The sequence below is a fragment of the Eublepharis macularius genome, chromosome 12, assembly GCF_028583425.1.
Source record: "Eublepharis macularius isolate TG4126 chromosome 12, MPM_Emac_v1.0, whole genome shotgun sequence".
Taxonomy (NCBI): domain Eukaryota; kingdom Metazoa; phylum Chordata; class Lepidosauria; order Squamata; family Eublepharidae; genus Eublepharis; species Eublepharis macularius.
The window spans coordinates 76,296,104-76,317,506 of NC_072801.1; the positions used below are offsets into that span (position 1 = coordinate 76,296,104).

General features: G+C 46.0%; 1 gene segment (V, D, J or C); it reads left to right on the top strand.

Annotated features, from left to right (window-relative positions):
- Positions 1–4,411: 4,411 nt before the first annotated feature.
- Positions 4,412–21,403, top strand: part of LOC129340148 (immunoglobulin heavy constant mu-like) — a 31,646-nt gene continuing 14,654 nt past the window's right edge. Inside the window, exon 1 of the C gene segment in view lies at positions 4,412–4,821.

Genomic DNA, 21,403 nt, shown 5'->3' on the forward strand with positions numbered 1-21,403 from the left:
CCCTTTCCCTTATGATATACTCTGCATAGAGGTTGAACAGGTAGGGAGATAATATGCATCCTTGTCTACTTTAAAATTGTGATTCCTCAGTAGTCATTACGTGTGTCTTCTTGATGTTCAACTGTAATCTTGCTTTGGCGCTTTCTCCTTTAATCTTCATCAATAGTTGTTTCAAGTCTTCACTATTTTCTGCTAAAATCACAAGACTAAAGATATCGTACTTTGATCATATCATGAGAAGACAAAATTCTCTGGAGAAGTCAACAATACTAGGAAAAGAGGAAGGCAGTAGGAAAGGAGGAAGACCTAAAATCAAGATGGCTTGACTCAATAAAAGAAGCCACGTCCTCCAGTTTGCAGAATCTGAGCAAGTGAGTTAATGATAAGATGTTTTGGAGGTCTTTCATTCATAGGGTTGCCATAGGTTGGAGGTGACTTGACGGCACATAACAAACACACAGAGTTCTCTGCTGCCTCCTCGTGGCCATTTTCTAGAACAGGCTAGATTTTGAAAATGCCGGGGTTGTATTTTACTACTCGTACCCCAAAGGTATGAAGGGAGAGAAAGTGCTCCAAGTTGCCCATGGCTAACGTGACTGGAACTTCTGTCACATTTTTAAAGTGAAAAGACTTCACTGCCCCTTAAAATATGGCCACAGCCCTGTTACCACAGCCCTGCAAACACATGAACATGCAGTTTTGGGTTGGTATGGGGGATGAGCTTAGTTGTTTGTGCAGGGAGTGTGAACAGGGTCTTTACCTCATGAGGTGGGTGTGAGTAGCTGTGAGGAGTATGGCTGCTGTCCTTGCCTTCCTTATGATTAATTAGCTCAGGGAACTTGTAATCTGCATTGTAAGGACAATTCCTTGATGCTCTGGAAAAATTACAGGCCAGCAAACTGATTGTTAAACATGGCATGAATTGTGATAACCCTCAGAAACCCAAAAATAGAACTAGCGTCAATGGAGTATCCAGGGCCCCATAGCCAGAAAGGGGGCCAGCTGGAGGCTAACTGTCCATGTTCCTGCCATCTTGAAGCCTTAGGGCCAAGCTACAAGTGACGAATGACACTTGAATGGCAAGTGGATCGAATGAGGGGCAACTGAACAGGGAGAAATACACTAGCCGTTCAAGTGTCATTCGTCACTTGTAGCTTGGCCCTAAGGCTTCATCACCATAGTTGACATAATTGATTCAAAATTCCCTTCTGCACAGGCCAATTTTGCCAGTTTGGTGTAGTGGTTAAGAAACAGCAGCAGGACAACAACAACAATTGATTTATATACTGCTGTTCCTGACAACTTAATGCCCGCTCAGAGCAGTTTACAAAGTGTGTTATTATTATCTGAGTGGGCATTAAGTTGTCAGGAACAGCAGTATATAAATCAAATGTTGTTGTTGCTGTTGTCAAAGTCTAGTAGCTTTACCCTTATGGAGATGTAACAGTTGGTGTAGATATTTTAAACTGGGAGGTTGTTTTTGTTACTTTTTCTGTGATGGGACCTAAAGATCAGCCTCAGGTCTTGCTAATCAACCCCCCAGAGCTGCAGTCATAGCTCATTTTCCATAATTAGCTGCTCCAGCCTAGTCTCTTTCTCCAGGTAACCAAATTGTTTCCTCAAGTGGGCATATTGAGTGCTGCCACATTTTAAGGTGCACTTACAATAAAAAGTTGTGAGTGTCAGCACACAGTGACACCTGACACGTGCTGTTTTAAGTGTCAGGTTTTGCAGTTTTACCTGGGGGCTGTAGTTCGGCGGCACCGAGTATCGCTAACCTATTCATGGCTAAATGAGAGGAGCAATACATCTTACACCAGTCTAATCCTTTTAGATCACGCATTCGGTTGTACAGGAGATATATTGATGATCTCTATTTTTGGTTTGAAGGGAGTAATCAGATAGAAGCCTTTTGTGCTTGGCTCAACAGCCAAGACCTGAATGTTCAGTATGAGTGGCGTTCAGATAAAAATCAGATTACTTTCTTGGATGTCATCACTTACAGATCTGATAATAATAAGGTCAAAGTCAGGACCTACAAAAAGGAGACAGATTGGAACTCCTACTTAGAGTATAGATCTTTTCATCCACGTCACCTCAAGGAAAACATACCATATGAGCAACTCTTACGCATTAAACGTAATGCCACTTTGACACAGGATTTTGAAAAAGACAGTGCTAGTTTGTGTAAGGAATTTGCCTCTAGAAGTTACCCTCCGAGGGTTATTTCGTCTGCCCTCTCTAGAGGTAGGATTAGGAGCAGAGAATCTTTATTTTCCACAACAGGTGCACATGAGGAACAGAGAATTAGATGGGCATTGGAATACTCCCCTGTCAGCAATAAGATCAAAAAGATTGTAGACCATTATTGGCCACTGGTTGCCAATATTGAGGGCTGTGAAAGGCGTCCACTCTGTGGCTTTCACAGAACTAGTAGTTTACGAGACATCCTGGTCCATGTGAATATGCCCACTCCCGGGACCACCAGATCCTTACCATCCGGGAATTTCAAGTGTGGCACTGTAGAATATGTCATCTAATGTGGGAAGGCCACCAAATTCATGTAAAAAATAGACAGCTGACCTTTAAACATTTTGCTACGTGCCAAACACCGGGAATTATATTTGATCGAATGCCCTTGTAATCTCCTCTATGTGGGCTGTATGAGCAGACCGCTCAAAACTCGCATATTAGAATACATATCACACATTAAGAATAAGGTTCTAGAGGCTCCCCTCACCCAGCATTTTCTGGATAAACAGCACCATGAAAATGAGTTCCGAGTAGCTATTCTTAATGTTATGCAGAGGGATAAACTGAGCGCATTATTACAGAGGGAAGCATATTGGATACATTCTTTACAAACAATGAGACCGTTTGGACTTAATAATGAATTGTCTTTGTATTGTTTTTTATAAGGTTTTGTAATGTTTTGCAATATAAGGTGAGTGTTCCCTTTAAGAATATCATTTTGTGAAAGTGGGAGGTCGTTATAAGTGAGTGTGGAAATTATGTCATGGCGCGCTAGAGAAGATACAGCCGCCATTGTCCGGGTACCAATGATTATGCAAGTTATTGACAGCATTATAAACCTCACAGGTTAGTAATTTCTTGTTAGCTTTGGCTAGCTTTTTTGTATGTGTAATTTGAAGGAATTACATGTTATGCATGAATGGATTTGTATTGCAGCGGAAAGCCCAGCCACGACCCTGAAGAAGACAAGGAACGAAATCTGAGCTTATCAGCCGGCCCCAGATAGGGCGTAGCTGTGCTCCTTGCTTCTGCCATCGTGAGGGAAAAGATTTAAAAGAAGACACAGGACACATTTACTCTGGACTTTTTCCTGGACTTTATTTTGACATTTGGTCATCCGGAATATGACTTACTTGCTATAAAACGTATGTTATGTATTCCTAGAGTAGCAATGCGCACTCAGTATCAGTTTAAATATACTGTATAATCATTGTATATTTACTTTGTTCTCCTATGAGCTCAGCAGGTGGCTTTGCGAAGGCCACTCCTCTCAGCCCCAGCTCCCCAGATGGAGAGAAAGTTTGGTGTAGTGGTTAAAAGCGGCAGGACTCCAATCTGGAGAACCAGTTTGATTCCCCACTCCTCCGCTTAAAGCCAGCTGGGTGACCTGGGGTCTGTCACAGCTCTTCCAGAGCTTTCTCAGCCCCACCCACCTGACAGGTTCTTTGTTGTTGTGGGGATAATAATAACATACTTTGTGAGCGGCTCTGAGTGGGTGTTACGTCGAATGTTGTTGTTGTTTCCAGACCTACATGAAACAGAACAGTTGTTATTATTTGTAGTGTATTATTTGTACTATAATTGAGTGGATGGAATAATTGTCAGTATTGTTTCCTTTTTGTAGTCATAAATCACTTATGTAATCACTTTGGCAGGGGGAGTCAAAGTAGATTTCATTTTCTCCTAGGGACTGGAGGCCTCTATCCACCGACAGCACTGGTCCCTTCCAATTTATCCCATCTTCAGTATCGTATTGCTGTTGGTGGGTGGGAGGGGATCTCACATAACTGTGCAAAAAGAATGGACTTTCTCCAATATAATTTCAACACTAATGTGCTTCCTTTCTGCAACAGGGTTTACGTCGACAGCCTGCTCTCCTGAAAAATAGGCCGAATAAAACAACCCGAGACAACTGGCTTATACACACCCAACAGCACCTCCGCTGTGTCTGTATCAACTTCCACTGCTCACTGCTTCTAAGCTCAGGTTCAGCAAATTGAGAAGAACCCCAAATTTACTTCCACCGGAAACAAAGGAGATGGGAGAGTGGAATGGATACTGGACTTACATTGTTAGGTGTAAAATTGTCCCTCATGAGTCCCGTTCAGTAAGTCAATTTACTTCCTTAGAAACTGGTGGAAACAATTATCAATAAAGGCCACCCATTCCAGGGCTTTCCCCCAATACATTTTATTTGCCACAGAAGTGATAGCCAGAGATGGTGGCATGCCTCCAGATTTTCTCTTGTTCCCAAGCAAGGATTCCTCTCTGACTGAATATTTTCCCCTTGAGGGCCTTCAAGTGACTTGACACCTTACCAACATGGTGTGCTTGCAATGCCAAGGCGGATCTTTTGCAACTCACATCCTCTTCGATTGTCTGGCGGAGTGCCAAATCTTTACCAGCAAACATCCTCCCCAACTTCCTGGGAACGATATATAAGCAAGCCTAGCCTACTACTGGACATTCACCCAGATATCACCATGAGGTCCAGTCTCTTCTTCTTTTCTGTGGGACTCCTTGCTCTCGGGGGAAACCTGCCCAGGACTTCTGGCCAGAAGGTTACAGGCAAGTATTCTGCTCTTCTCCTCACGCGCTCCTGAAGGCCTCCCCTTCATCCGCTTTCTTCTATGTGCCGACCTTGTCCACAAGCTCCCTTCTCAGAAGCTCTCTTCTTCCTCCTCCTCCTCCTCCTCCCTTTCTCCTCTATGGACCAGTTCTGTGTCTTGGACCAGTTCTAGCCTGCTGGAAGAGGAAAGATTCCTCATCAATCTCCTTCCCCCTTTTTCTTCCTATTTCCTCTGCCTTCCCTTAATTTTTAGGTGCCCAGTCAGACAACAGAATACTGAAGTGATGCAGATACTATTTCATAAATATTATTTTAAATATGCTTTTTTAAAATCATTACAATAGCAAATTGTTCCCCCCCCCCTTTTCTCCTGATAATCCTTGCATGAACAGAGATATGGGGCACACGAGGGACTTGGGGGTGGGGGGGAGACTAGGAACCCAGCACTGGCTGCATAAGTAGGCAGGTGAGATTAATCTTGACAGGTGAGATTGAATTCTTTCAAAACTGATAGTTCAGCTTTTGATTTTACAGGTGGGAAAGCATTTGGCACAAAACTAGAGACTCTGAAACAGAGTGAGGAAATTCCATCCGTTTGTCTCTGGTTTCATCTCTGTTTGGAGATCTGTAGCTTTGTATTTAATTATTTGATTAGACACACAAAAGATAGCAGGTAGAATTTACTATTATATACCCAGTTATCATTATACAGATTATACATGCAGATAGATCCCTACCTTCACTCAGCAGATCCGGCCACACGGAGCCAGGTTATGGTTATGGTGAGGCAACAGCAAAGCTTTCCTCCCTTGAAAGAAAGTTGGAAATTCCAGTTCGTAGCGAAACCCACAGCCTCGTTACACTCCAATGTCAGGGGGATTCTGCATGTCACACCTATTTTGCATGCACTCCATTAGTTACTGATCTGTTACCGAGTTCTATTTACACTTCTGAATATCACCAACCGAGCCTTAATGGCCGTGGACCCACCCTGGCATCTTTGCTCATCTGAGCTCCGGAAAATGCCACACTACAAATGGGTAAGTTTAGCTACTGCCCACTCACATATATTCTGTGTGGCAGCTCCCGCCTTATGAAACGGCCCACTAGAGGGGCTCAGGGAGTCCCACACACTTCTGTCATTTCACAGAAAGTGCAGGACAAAAGTGCTCAACCGGACATTTTCATCAAGGAATTATGGCTGTTGTAGGAAGGAGCAGATCAGGAGGTTGCTTATTGCGTAGACTGCCTTGCTTTTCTTGAACTGTCTTCTACCTTTGCAAGCGGCTTCCTGCGTTCGGGTATCTCCTGTCTTAGGCACATCTTAATGCTTTAGGCAGTGCCTTGTTTTCCAGTTCTGTAATCCTGGTCTTACAATGTTGTTTACTGGAGGACTTTGCTGTTGCTTTGAGTGGATAATCTGCCTTGACTCTCAGTGAGAAACGAAGACTATATATGAAGGAGATAAAATAAATAGAAAGAATAAGTGTTGTCAGTATGCCAGACACATTCTGAGGGATGCGTTTGGGGGGGGGGAGAAACAGTCTGACTCTTGTGTTTGTGGGACTTTCACATATCTGCAGACACCTCTCAGTCACCCCTTTCATAGAGGAGGAGCTGGCAGAGCCAGACCCAGTCGGCCAGGGCAGCCAGGATGGTCCAGCCAACCACATGAAAGGCCTGAAGCTGCTGGGCTGGGCTAGCTGCTCTTCCGCCTAGCCACAGCTCCCCTTGAAGCAAAGTATGCCATGGTGAAGAAGTCCCTCACCTGTCCTAAGGCATGTGCTTCTGCCCTTCAGGGTTGCCAGCCTCCAGGTGGGGCCTGGAGATCTCCTGGAATTACATCTGATCTCCTGAGGACAGAAATCAGTTCCTCTGGAGAAAATGGCTGCACTGGAGGGTGGACTCTATGGCATTATACCTTACTGGGCTCCCTCCCATCCCCAAACCCCAAACCTTCTCAGATTCTACCCCCCCCAAACTCCTGGAATTTCTTAACCCACAGTTATTATAATAACAATAACAATAATAACAACATTTGATTTATATACCACCCTTCAGGACAACTTATCACCCATTCAAGAGTGGTTAACAAAGTATGTTGTTATTATCCCCACAACAATCACCCTGTGAGGTGGATGGAGCTGAGAGAGCTCTGAGAGAGCTGTGACGGACCCAAGGTCATCCATTGGCTTCAAGCAGAGGAGTGGGGAATCAAACTCAGTTCTCCAGATTAGAGTCCTGTGCTCTTAACCACTACACCAAACTGGCTCTCTTGGCAAACCAATGCATTTTGAGTTGGCGAACCGATGCCTTTTCCCCCTTGCAGGTGATACACCCAGGACTCCAACTCCCGACAGCTTCCCTCCTCCCTTGGAAAAACTGCCTTTGCAGGAAACAGTCAGACTCAGTTGCCACGTACAAGGATCCTTCCCCGAAGACGTCAATATAACATGGTTCCACAATGCTGTAGCCGCAGCAACTTCAGTCAACTCCATCAGCAAACCTGAGAGACTGGAGAATTTCAGTTCTAGCCTACTGCGCGTCGATGCCTCAGACTGGGATGACGAAGCGCATTACTATTGTGTCATGGGAAAAGAGACCTTTCCCTCCTTGACATTTCAGCAGGTCCCAGACCAGGACTCTGGTAAGCCAACCCTTGGAAAGCTCTCCGTACAGCCCGCCAACACTTGGCACTCCTTTCTGGGCCTCTCATTCCTCCATGACGCAGTGGCAATTCTCATGGCTCTTGAAATGCGTCTTTCATTGGACAAGCAGAGTTCTTTCCCTCAGGCAGCGCTTTGGGGATCTCCAGACGATGGGGATCAGTTCCCTAGGAGACAATGGCAGGTGTGAGGGGGGGAGGGTAGACTCTGCAGCATTAGACCCCACTGAAGTCCATCCCCTCCAAAAAACCACCCACCCCAAGCTCCACCCCCAAATCTCCAGGGATTTCCCAAACCAGACTTGGTCACCCTAAAAGGGAGGCAGAGTTGCCAGGGGCTAAAAACAGGAGCCAAGAAGGAAGAGTTGGAGCCATGGCAGGGAAGCGGGCTATTCGGGGGAAGAATAGGATTGCCCTCCCCCATGACTCCTTGACACTCTTCACTTCCATGTGGATCATTTGGATTTACTCCAAGTGAATCGAGAAAGTGAGGAGACTGCAGGATTCCATAGCATTCTTGGAAGCAGCAGGATTTGACCTTTGAGATCAACAAGATTTTCAAGGCATAAGCTTCCAAGAATCAAAGCCCGTATCTGAAGAAGGGAGGGTTGAATCTTGACACCTCATACCCTGGAAATTTTCTTGGGCTCTCAGGTGTCACTGGACTCAAATCCTGCTGTTCTAAAGAAGGTTATCTGGCTCTAATGGAAATGGACCACAGCCTGCTTCAGCCCCTTCCCAGAATGACTTCCCAGAAAGCACCACACAGGAGGACTCGGTAGCATCAGCAAACAGGATAGGCGGGGTGGGAAATGTGGGGAAAGGGTCCCTGTGTGCTGCGTATTGACAGTCTGGAGCAAGGAATGTCCTGAAGTCTCCCCCATCGCCTTCCCTCAAAACCCCTCCCTTCCTCTGTTGATTCCACTGATGGGGCCTGAAAGCAAATAACCTTCCTCTTCTTTCCACCATGCTCTGCCTCTCGGCACTCAACCAGGCAAGCCCTCGGCCTCCAACAAGTCCCTCTTCAGGTCCCGCTTCCAGAAGGCTGAAGATGACTCAGGTGTGACCTTCAGCTGCATAGTGGAAGGGCCTCATCCTGGCAGAGTCTCCATCACGTGGCACGAGAATGGCAGACCCCTGACTGGAGACAACAGCGTCATCCACACCAGCAGCGAGCCTAACGTTTTTCTCAACAGCAGCCTGGAAATCTCTGGTGATGCGTGGAATTCGGCAAAGGCTTTCTCATGCGCCATTGGTCAGCAAAATTCCCCACACCCAGAACACCAGTGAGAAATCTCCGGGTGAGGAATGAAGACCAGTCCCTGTCCCAACATCGTGGCCTTTCCCCCCAGCACAGAATTGCCTCTGCTGCAGTCAGATCAAACCCTGTTTGACCCCCCCATGCACCCCTTTGTAGTCAATAGCTGTATAAAACAGAAGCCCTATGATTCAGGGCCAAGCTACACATGACGAATGACACTTGAACGGCAAGTGGATTGAGTGGAGGGCAAGTGAACAGGGAGAAATACACTTGCTGTTCAAGTGTCATTCGTCATGTGTAGCTTGGCCCTCAGTCCCAGATATTCTTGCCTCTGGCTCCACTTCTGTCTGTCGTTTGTAGCTGGTGGGCAGACAGTCTCTTAAAGGGAGGCGAGACATGGTTCATGTCTCAGACACAACACGACTGCATCCTACCACCTTGGTTTCTCTTATGTGATGTATTCTCAACCTAGTCCCCCACCCCCAAATCCCATGGGTATGAAATACAAGATATTAGGAAGTCCGTCATAATGCATCTCATCACTTCTTCTTCCCTAGCCCCCCTCTGATTTGCTGTAGTCCTCCAAAGATATCTCATATTTGACTTTATAAGGAGATCAGACATGTTAATAGATACACAATCCAGTGGAGGAGGTGTGTTAGTCCACTGCAGCACAAAGAAACAAAAACAGGATCCTGTGGCACCTGAAAGACTACACGGTTTCATTTATTGTAGCTTAAGCTTCTGTGGCCTGATGTCCCCTTTGTCATATGCAAGTCTTGTTCACGGAGGATGTTGAGGAGAGCGAATGTCATCAGACAGTGAAGCCTCCAAGGTCAAAGGGAGTGTACCCCTGAATACCAGTTCATGGGCGGGTTGGGGACACAACAGGGCAGGGCTATTGCCTTGACATCTGTCCCAGAACCATCTGACTGGCCAGAATGAAGCACGATGTAGGGCACGAGGGACCCTTGGTGGTGATACATCAGATCTCATGGTGGGGGAGAGAAGTGTCATAGACAGACTCTATGAGATCCTTGCCTAGGAATAACCTTGGGAGGCACAGGAAAATTTAAAAAGAAATAAAGGGAAATTTGGAGGCTACAGCAGGCAGGCATCAGGTGGAAAATGAGACTGATGGAAGGCACGGGAACCATTAGGAAGGAAAGGAGCCAGCAGTCCCCTCTAGCTCAAAACACACCAACTGAGCCCACTCCTGACTGAGGCATCCAACCTCCCAGCAGACTAGAACCCTGTGGTTCGCATCCTGCCCATTTTCCTGCAGGGGAAGAAGGAAGGGGGGGTCCCCTTTCCCCACCCAAATAAAGGCTGTGCTGGGGATCTATGGGACTTGCACAGACAAAAGCCTTGTGGGACGGGGGAGTGTCATGCCTCAGGTAGGGTGAGCCCCCTTACGCTGCCACCACTCTGGGATTTAGGGTCCCTTGGGAAGGCCCAGAGTCCCCTCTCAACCCCTCTGACCTCCGTAGCTTGGCCAATAAACAGGCATGAGGACTCAGCAGAGTAACAACAAACAAAATAGTTTATTTACAAGGAGGTCAGTTCATATCAAACAAACCAACAACCAAGGTGCCTTAGCAACAATAGATGGGTGAAAGCTAAATAAACCAGAGGCCCTAGCGTGCCTGAACTTCCTGTCCTTCTGTCTGCCAGGCCTGTCTCCTCACCCTACCTGGATGAGGGCCTCTCCCCCTAGCAGAAACCACCTCTGGATTGCCGTTCCCTGGGAGAAAGAATGCAGGCTTTTTTACTCTCAGGCTTATGCCTTCCTGGCGCAGCCAGATCATGACAGGGATGAAGGAAGAAGGGTGAGTGCCAACGAAAACATGCCTGGGTCCAACCCTTCAGATATCTCACTGAGGGAGGAGGAGCCATGAGGCAGCTCCAAGGCAAAGGGCTTGCTTACAAAAACATGGTTTAGCCCAGTGGATGAAATGGGTGAGCCAGGAATCAGTGGGCCTGGAGGGGTAAGGAATCCAGTCACACTGCATTGCTGGCTCCATGTGTCAGCTTGTAGCTCAGGTGAACTGATAGCTACTGCCAACAAGTCTCAAATAAAAGCTTTGCCAGTTGTCACTTAACAACTATTCACATATTATGCTGGCATGCAGTGAGCCAACGCAATGGATAGGGCTGCCAGGTCCCCCAGTGGGGGCAGGGGATTCCCCGCTCCTACTATCTGCCCCCCCTCCCCCTCACTTCCTGCAAGTGATGTCATCACACCTCTTAAAGTGCATGCGCACATCTCGGCTCCCCCCTCCCACTGGGCGCCTGGGAACCCTACTTATCCACCCACCAAAATTGATTCTTTCCTAATCTTCTGCCGCCCTCACGTGGACATAAAGAGTACTGCAGCATTTTACCATCATATCCTATTAAGCTGCATCCCATTCAATTGGAGTCTTTGACCCAACTGGACACACTTGTTATTGTGATCTCCACATGCTGGGTGGGAGTTGAAATTGGCAGGATGATGCTCTCCAACTATGCCCTAACCAAAGATTCAGGAGCCATTGCTTGCTTGCTTGTTCTCTATAGGTGAGCTATGAGGCTGCCGGTTGACTGTCTCCCATGTCAATCAGCACAGAACATTGCATTCAGGAAGCTGAAATGTGGCACAGAATCTGTGCTCATTGGGCAGCAGCGTCTGCCTGTCTGACCCTGAAATCATTGCACCACTGAACTGAAGACACGCTTGGTAGAATAAGAGTTCTCCTATCCTGCTGCAGGAAACTTAGACGTAGTCAAATTGTCACATCCCTCTTCCCCTAAGAACTGCCCCACCCTCCACACTCGGAGCTAGGCTGAAGGTCGATGCTCCTTGGTAACATTCCATGCAGCTTTCCTAAAAAAATAAAAAAAAATCTAAAAAAAAAATTATTTTTAAGTCTAGAATCATTTCCCTTACAGAGATGTAAAGGGGTGGTGCAGACCGTTTTGGTTTGGGGATTGGTCTTGTTAATATGGCTGTGATGGGATCTAAAGGGTCAGCTTCGTCTTGCTATTCAACTCCCCAGAGCTGCAGTTACAACGCGTTTTCCACGATTAGCAACATTCAGGCCCCCTAACACCTTAAAGACCAAGTAGATTTCCCTTATGAGCTCCGTGATGTGATGCTCTAGTCTAGTCTCTTTCCCCAAGGAATCCCAACTCATGTTGTTTCCTAGTATTCTGCTGCCCTCAAGTGGACATGTTGAATACTGCCATATTTTAAGATCAGCGCACACTAAAGTGCACCAAGAATGAGTACAGATTTTATTCCCTGTAGGCATCATTCATTACTTGCAGTTCCTCCTTTCCTGCATGCTGTGGGGAGATTTCCCGCACTGGAGTGCCCTTCTCCAGTATATGCCATTCACGTGGGCAGAATATAATCCACTTCTTTCTTCTCTCCCCACCTAATTAAGTAGGAAGCAAATGCCGGAAACAATGTGGACGTTACACAGGTGAAGTACATTGTTACCAAAGTCATTGCTGGACAACGCGGTCGCTCTTTGGGAGAGAAAGTGAGAATGTACCAATTTGAAGGGCTGCAAACTGGCTAGATTTGGATATGACAACTGTGGCAGTTACGTTCGCATCCTGCGTGCCCAGAAAAAGTGAAATATATATAAATGGAAGGGGAAAAGTCCTAAACTGCAATTCCAAAACAGATTTTTGTTCAGATGGGGAAACAGGCTGGTGGTCTGGGTGCAGCCGAGGGCTCCCTCCTCCAGGGTTTCTGAGGACCTGCCATCCTTCCTTGCAGCTGGGTGCAGGGGAAAGACAGGCCACACAAGAATGCGGCTGATTCCTCCACAGCTCACACAGGCCGGCTGATCCTCAGGCCACGGCCGTTGGGCTCTGGCGGGAAGGAAGGCGGCACCTTAGCAGCAAAACACACACATTGGTCACTCAGCAGACGCTCCTGCCTTCTTGGTCACAGGAGTTACTCACTCACTCCAGCTTGGGCCTGCTGCAGCCTTCAGGCCAGCAATTACAGAGCCCCTGCAGAGCTCTCAAGCCTGCCGCTGGGCTTCTCTTTATGAATTTCATGCAAGCTCCCCACATCCACCCAGACTGAATTTGCTCACTTCTTTCCCAGTCCTCTGCTGCCTCCTCGTGGACATATTGGGCATAACAGCAAGTAAAAGTCCAAGCAGATACAGGTATTCCTGCTAAAGGGCCAAGCTACAAGTGACGAATGACACTTGCTTGACAAGTGAACAGACTCACGTGTATTCCTCCCTGTTCACTTGCCATTCACTTGCTCTCCACTTGATCAAGTGAGTCCGTTCACTTGCCAGGCAAGTGTCATTCATCACTTGTAGCTTGGCCCATAATTGAGAAGTTCATCCATCCATGTTCATTTTGTATTAGAAAGTTAAAATTCAGGATAACATTGTACCTTATGTAAATTCTGACAAGATATAAATTCTGGGAAGAGTTTCTGTAAAACAGAATTATAGACTGTTTTGACAGTTGGTATATCTTAGTGGTTAAGTAATTCAGCTGCAATGCATCATTTCACTGGTTCAAATCTCACTACTGCCCTGAGCTCAGCAGGTGGCCTTGGGGAAGCCACTCTTCTCAGCCCCAGCTCGCCAGCTGGATGGTGGGAATAATGATACTGAATTTGTCCCCTGCTCTGCATCGTCACTATGTCCAGAACAAGATGAAAAATGAACTATTATTATTTGTATTGTATTATTGGTATTATATTTGAGTGGATGGAATAATTGTCAGTACTGTGTTCTACTTTTGTAGTCATGGATCACTTACAGAATCACTTCTGAGGGCAGCCAAAGTAGATTCCATTTTCCCCTGGGGACTGGAGGCCTCTACTGGTTCGTTCCCATTTTTCCCTTCCCGAGCGTTGTACCGATGCTGGCGGGTGGGAGGTCTCAGCCTTGCAAACGGGATGGTCTTTCTCCAATATAATTTCAACACTAAGGCCCTTTCGGTAACAGAGTTTATACTGACAGACTGCTCCCCTGCAAATAGATAGAATACCACAATTCGAGACATACACAACCAACCAACACAACCAACAGCATCTTCGTTGTGTCTGAATCAACTTTCTCCAGCCCTCACCGCTTCTAGGCTCAGGTTCAGTAAACTGAGAACAACCCACAACTCATTTTCAGTGGTTACACAGGAAATAGTGAGGGCAGGGCCGGCGCACCCATTGAGGCAGGTTCAGCCCCCACCTCGAGCACTGAGGCACCAAAGGGGGCGCTGGAGGGGGTGCCAGGGGTGGGGGCGCATGCCGCGGAGCTGGCAGTGTCAGCGCTGGTGGCTGAGCGGGAGCGATGGGACACCGCTCGCGTGCCAGCCCAGCCACCTGCCGTGCCTGGTCCGCAGCTGCTGCAGCCTGCCAGCCCTCCCGCTCCACCCCACTGCTGTTGCCAACAAACACCCCTGGCTGGGTGCAGCAGCCTCAGGCCAGGCATGGCAGGCATCCAGTGCGGCATGCAAAACAGCAGAGCGGGAGGGCTGGGAGGATGCACATGCACTTCCCTAGCCACCCGCTGTGCCCGACTGGGAGCGCGGGCAGCCTCTGCATGCTGTCCCAGCCACCCGCCACACCAATGGGGCCAGCTTGCTGCGTGATGACATCACATGCAGTGATGTCATCGTGCAGTCTTGGGCACATGCATGCACACACAACAGACCTGGCACTGCCCCCAGCCTCGGGCGCCAGAAACCCTGGTACCGCCCCTGAGTGAGGAAAGGGATGGACCCACTTTATTAGGTGTGAATTGTCCCTCCTGAGCTCATGAGCTGAAAGAAAATGAAGACATAGCCGATTAAGAGCCTGCCAACAAAGCACAGCAAATATCAGCATGTTTAATTGGTGTCTTCCCAAACATCACACCTAAACAGGTTGCTGTGTTCCCTGGCATTGAACGTTCTGTATTTCAAATACTCGTTACTCTAAATAAGATGCATAATTGCCGTTTCTTGCCCTGGAGGACCTGGGGGGGAAATCTGACAGCAACAGAGGCCCGAACTCATCAGGATGTGCTGGGCCCACCACCCATGACGCATGCACAAAGCTACCATTGGAATTCCCAGGCCACTGTGGCATCTTTTTTTGGAGGGTTTCTTCTTTCTCCCACTGCCTTTAAACACTGCTGAAGATGGATTAGGAAAACACTTTGTACATTATTACATTATAAATTAAACATGATACGTTATACAATATAGATTATGCAATATACATTGCATATATACAGTGTTACTTTAAATATGCTTTTTTAATCATTACAAGATGAAATTATTTTTTCTCTGTTCATATGGTAATCTTTGCATAAGCAGAGTTCTGCGGTGCATAGCAGGGCAGGTGGGGGGCAGGAATTCTGCTCTCACGACGCTTACTCAGGGCCAAGCTACACATGACGAATGACACTTGAACAGCAAGTGTATTTCTCCCTGTTCACTTGCCCTCCACTCAATCCACTTGCCGTTCAAGTGTCATTCGTCATGTGTAGCTTGGCCCTTAGAAAGCAGGAAGTAGGCAGGTCAGATTAATTTTGATAGGTGAGATTGAATTCTTTCCAAATAGATAGTTCAGCTTTTAATTTTACAGGTTGTAATGCATTTGTTACAAGAACTGGAGACTCTGAAACCAATGTGAGGAAATCACATACATTTTTCTCCGATTTCTTCTTTTTTGGAGAGCTACCTTTGAGACAGCTTTACATCTAATTATATTATTAGATCACCACGTATTTCAGTAGCCTTTTCACACCTTCCCCAATGTGTGGGAGCAATTATTCAGAAGTCTTCAAAAAGTGCAACTTTCACATCCTCAAATATAGTCCTACCATGACGAACTTCACTACCTTTAGCCTGCTGAATACGGTTCTCTGGTGCCCTCCTGTGGCCATTTTCTAGAATAGACCTAGGGATCTGTGTTGTGTTTTGATGGAGAGTGCCCTCAGGTCATAGGTGAGTTATGGCGACCCGTGTTGGGGTTTTCATAGCAAGAAACTAACAGAGGTGGTTTGCCATTGCCTGCCTCTGTAGGTCTCCCATCTAATTACTAACCAAGGCCGACCCTGCTTAGCTTCTGAGATCTGATAAGATCAGGCTCACCCGGGCTATCTTTTTTTAGATACAACAGTGAAATAGCATTTTCAGGTCTGGGGACGCTTTACATAGAGGCAAGTGTAGGCACAAGGTACAGTCTGGTGAGAATGAATGGCATGGAGGAGAGCCCAATTGTGACTGCTGGACCTATCCCTCTCCCTGTGTATGTTTGCTGTAATTTATAAACACGAGTGTACATGTGCAAACAGACGACTTTGTTCATCCAGTCATATCTAGACGAATGCTTTGAACAAGGGTGCGAATCTTTTGGGGTCCAAACATAATTCTCTGCTGCCCCCCTGTGGCCATTTCCTGGAATGACCTAGACTTTGCAAATGCTACGGTTGTATTATGTTATGTGGCACCGAAGTAGGTAGGAAGAGAGAAAAGGAGTTTCAGGTTGTCCACAGATGAGACGACCGAACCTTGGAAAGTAAAAAGACAGCATCGCTCTTTTCAAATATGGCCGCAGCCCCACACGTCCTATCTTCACCCTTTAGTAAGAGGGCATTAGAGCCAGAAGACATGCCCTTTGCAAGCTCGTGTATCTCTTAGCTTATAAGGCTTCATCGTCGCCAATGATACACACACAAACTTTGTGGCACTATACACTACAGAGCTGCCCTTCCTTAGATGGTAATACATAGAATTTTAAAAGTCCTGCTCTGACCAGCTCAGTCTACAAATGTGACACCATCGTTTTGCTCATTGGTGGGGTCTGTGAAACGGCTCATAGAAGAAAGCGGAGAAAGCCAGGATTTTATCATGTCTACCATTCAATGGCAGTGTGTTTTCCCCATGCCCTCCCCACACACAGACACCAAAAAAAAGGTGAACGCAAAAGGCGTATTTATTTAGCAGTGAATGTAGTAGTTTCAAATGTTTGCAGGTTGGAATGGAAACGGGAACCAATACAGTTTTTTTCACAAATTTCACTACAATTTCTCTCTAATCCAAGCACCACATATAATTCTTTCCTAATCCTCTGATGCCCTCATGTGGAAATATTGAGTACTGCAGAATTTTGCTATCGATGCATATTAAGCCGCATCCTCTTGGACTGGATTCTTTTATTTTATTTATTTATTTATGTCTCACTGAGACTCAAGGCGGATTACACAGTGTGAGATTAGTACAGTCAGTTTCAAGGACATTTCCATAAACCCAGAGGAGTTAGCCGTGTTAGTCTGTAGTAGCAAAATCAAAAAGAGTCCAGTAGCACCTTTAAGACTAACCAATTTTATTTTATTGTAGCATAAGCTTTCGAGAATCAAGTTCTCTTCATCAGATGCCTGATCCGAACTGGTCAAATACAGAAGAGGAGGGGAGGGGAAAGAACAGGACATATATCACAAGAAGACAGGATGCAATTAGTGTGAAGGCAATCAAAACATTCCTTTGCTTGTAAATGTAAACATCTCCTTTTGGTGTGGAGTCAGTTTGCCGCAGTGAAGGTATACAATTCCTATGTAGTATAAGCCCTCGATAACCACAGCTCTCCCTGCCAGCTGCATCTGACAAAGAGAACTGTGGTCCCCGAAAGCCCACACGCACTCAGGCTGAGATAATTGACAAACAAAGCCCACACCAGGCGTCTCTGGGCTCCCCCAGACCACGCCTCTGTAAAGGAAATCTGTTACCTGTGATAATGTGATAACCATTCATAGTCTCTATTCAGTCCCAGCTTGACTGAGGCTGCTGTGATGGTGTCTGTTCAGTGCTTTGTTCATCGTTTTGTTCAGCAGAGTAGTTGAAGAATTCTTTCAGTCTTAGGCGTCTAAAATAGGCCTCCAGGTCTCCACAAAGTTGTATGGTTTGACTGGAACCACTACTATACTTAAGATTCCTGGATGACATCTTCATCATTTGGACCCATGGGAAGGAAGCCCTTGAGAGATTTCATCAGGACTTCAATAACTTTCACCCTACTATCAACCTAAGCCTGGACCACTCTACACAACAGGTACACTTCCTGGACACCACTGTACAACTACATAATGGACGAATAAATACCACCTTATACCGGAAACCAACAGACCGATACTCATATCTACATGCCTCCAGCTTCCACCCTAAACATACCACTCGGTCTATTGTCTACAGCCAAGCCTTACGTTACAACCGTATCTGCTCCGATGCTCTCGACCGAGACTCACACTTAAGAGATTTACAACAAGCATTTTTGAGACTACAGTACCCACCAAATGAAGTGAAGAAACAAATCAACAGGGCCAGACTAGTACCCAGAAACAGTCTGCTCCAGGACATACCTAAAGGAACTAACAACAGAACACCACTGGTTGTCACCTATAGCTCCCAGCTCAAACCCATCCAACGTATCATCAGGGAGCTACAACCCATCCTGGAAAATGATACCTCTCTCTCAGAAGTCCTGGGTGGAAGACCTTTCCTTGCCTACAGACAGCCCCCCAATCTTAAACGACTTCTCACTTACAATCATGAATCGGCCAGCAGGGCCACCAGCACAGGTACCAGGCCCTGCAACAGACCCAGATGCCAGCTCTGCCCCTATATCTACCCAGGGAATACAATTACAGGACCCAATGGCATCAACTGCACTGTCTCTGGCTCTTACAGCTGCTCATCCTCCAATCTGATATATGCCCTCATGTGCCAACAATGTCCTTCTGCTCTGTACATTGGACAAACCAGCCAACCTCTACGCAAAAGAATAAATGGACACAAATCTGACATTAGAAATGGAAACGTCCAAAAACCAGTGGGAGAACACTTCAATCTACCAGGACATTCCACCAAAGACTTAAAAGTCGCTGTGGTTCAACAGAAACCCTTCAAAAACAAAATCCAACGGGAGGCTGCTGAATTGGAATTCATATGCAAATTTGACTCTGTCAAGCTGGGACTGAATAGAGACTATGAATGGTTATCACATTATCACAGGTAACAGATTTCCTTTACAGAGGCGTGGTCTGGGGGAGCCCAGAGACGCCTGGTGTGGGCTTTGTTTGTCAATTATCTCAGCCTGAGTGCGTGTGGGCTTTCGGGGACCACAGTTCTCTTTGTCAGATGCAGCTGGCAGGGAGAGCTGTGGTTATCGAGGGCTTATACTACATAGGAATTGTATACCTTCACTGCAGCAAACTGACTCCACACCAAAAGGAGATGTTTACATTTACAAGCAAAGGAATGTTTTGATTGCCTTCACACTAATTGCATCCTGTCTTCTTGTGATATATGTCCTGTTCTTTCCCCTCCCCTCCTCTTCTGTATTAGACCAGTTCGGATCAGGCATCTGATGAAGAGAACTTGATTCTCGAAAGCTTATGCTACAATAAAATAAAATTGGTTAGTCTTAAAGGTGCTACTGGACTCTTTTTGATTTCCATAAACAATGCCATAGGGAAAATACACACAATTTTACAAAGACTTAGCATTAGTAAGAATCCATATGAAGCACAAGTAGTTCATAGGAGCACATATTTAAGACAACAGCAGATCCTTTGTCCTATTGTGATCTCCACATACTGAATGGGAACCTGATTCGCAAGACACCTCCTTCCAACAACCCCCAAACAAAATATTTTAAAAAATATTTTTTTTAAAGTTTATCATCATTTCTCTTAGGAAGATGTAATGGGTAGTGCAGGCGTTTTAGGTCTGGAGTTTGGTTTTGTTAATATTTCTGTGATGGGACCTAAAGGTCAGCCTCATCTTCCTAGTCATCCCCCCAGTAATAGCTGCAGTCATAGCTCACTTTCCCTGATTAGATGTTCTACCCTCGTCTCTTTCTCTAAGTAACCACATTGTTTCCTAATCCTGTGCTGCCCTCAAGTGGGGATATTGAGTACTGCCACATTTTATGGTCACTCACTACACACTAAAGTGCGCCCAGAATGAACACAGGTTTTAATCACTGTATGCGTTATTCATTCATTCCAGTTCCTCCTTTCCTGTATGCTGTGGGGAGATTTCCTGTAGGCTCACAAACAGTGAGTAACGTTTTCCAATGTACACCATTTACATGGGCAGAACATAATCCACTTCTTTCTTCTCTTCCCAATGAAACCAGTAGGAACTAAACGCAGAAAACAATGAGGATGTTACACAGGTGAAGTACATTGTTGCTGAAGTCTTTGCTGGTGAATGCTGTCACCCTTTGGGAGAGAAGGTGCAAATGCACCAATCTGAAGGGCTGCAAACAGGCCACATTTGGATATGACAGCAGTGGCGGTTACCTTCACATCCTGCGTATCCGGAAAAAGTGACATACATAAATAAAAGGGAAAAAGACCTGCAGTGCAATTCCGAACCAGACTTTGATTTTGTTGGGGGAAATTGGCTGGCGTTCTGGGGTGCACACACCGGCTCCCTCCTCCAGCGTTTCTGGGGACCTGCCATCCTTCCTTGCAGCTGGGTGCAGGGGAAAGACAGGTCACCCAAGAATGCGGCTGATTCCTCCACAGCTCACTCAGGCCAGCTGACCCTCAGGCTACATCCCTCGGGCTCTGGTGGGAAGGAAGGCGGCACCTTAGCAGCAAAACACAGAGGTTGATCTTTCAGCAAATGCTCAAGGCTTCTTTGTCACAGGTATTACTCAGTCACTCACCCCAGCGGGGGCCTGCCACAGCCTACAGGTCATAAACACACAATAACACCATGTACAAAAATAATGCTAAAGTATGAAATGTGTTTGAATGAATTCTGTATGCAATAAAAGATGAATACTATTGTTCAAGGGAAAATGCAGATATGAAGAAATACAATATCTAATCATTGTCATAAACTTCCATCATGCAGAGCAATATGTTCCAATCACATACTCAAGATCATCAATCAAACAGAGCAATTACAATATGTACAAAAGTAATATAAACTTACAAAAAAACACAATGGTCCAATTCAAGTATAAGCAGTGATTGATTCTGCCAGCACATTAGGCGACGCCAACTGTCACTTAAGCAGTGCAACTAATCACTATAAATAAATAAAGACGACCCATCCAGTTTAAATTGCTGTCAATGAATGACTTAACATTGTCAGACTGTGGCTTACCAAAAGTTGCAACCTAGCCAACCTCTTGCAAAAAGACAAAAGTCCATTGATTTCAAAAGGCTTTACTGAAGATTGTCAACAAATGGAGTACATTCCAAGATACATTGATCTTAGCTGATCTGTAGAATTGTTACGAATGCCAAGCAAAGGAATAGGTACAGAGTATGCATTTCCCCTCAGGCCCCAACCTCCCCCTTAGTTCTCAAAACAAACGGCCAGAGGGTGAGAAAAGTTTCTCAAGGGCAGCAGGAAGATGAAGGCACGCAGACAATAACAGTCTCTCTCCCTCCTCTAGGCTCCCAGCAGCAGTCTCTACACCTGCAAGAAGTACACTTAAAATACTGACAAAGTTAAAATGGAGTCTCTTTGGCTTAAACACAATCAGAACCTGACAAACATTCCAGTAAAACCTGTTTTCAGAAGTCATCCAAAAGGAACATTCACAGGCCAATCATATTACTCAGCCATTCGTTTTTTGCTAATCTATTACTATTACTGTTTTGTACATATTTATTCCATCTATTTT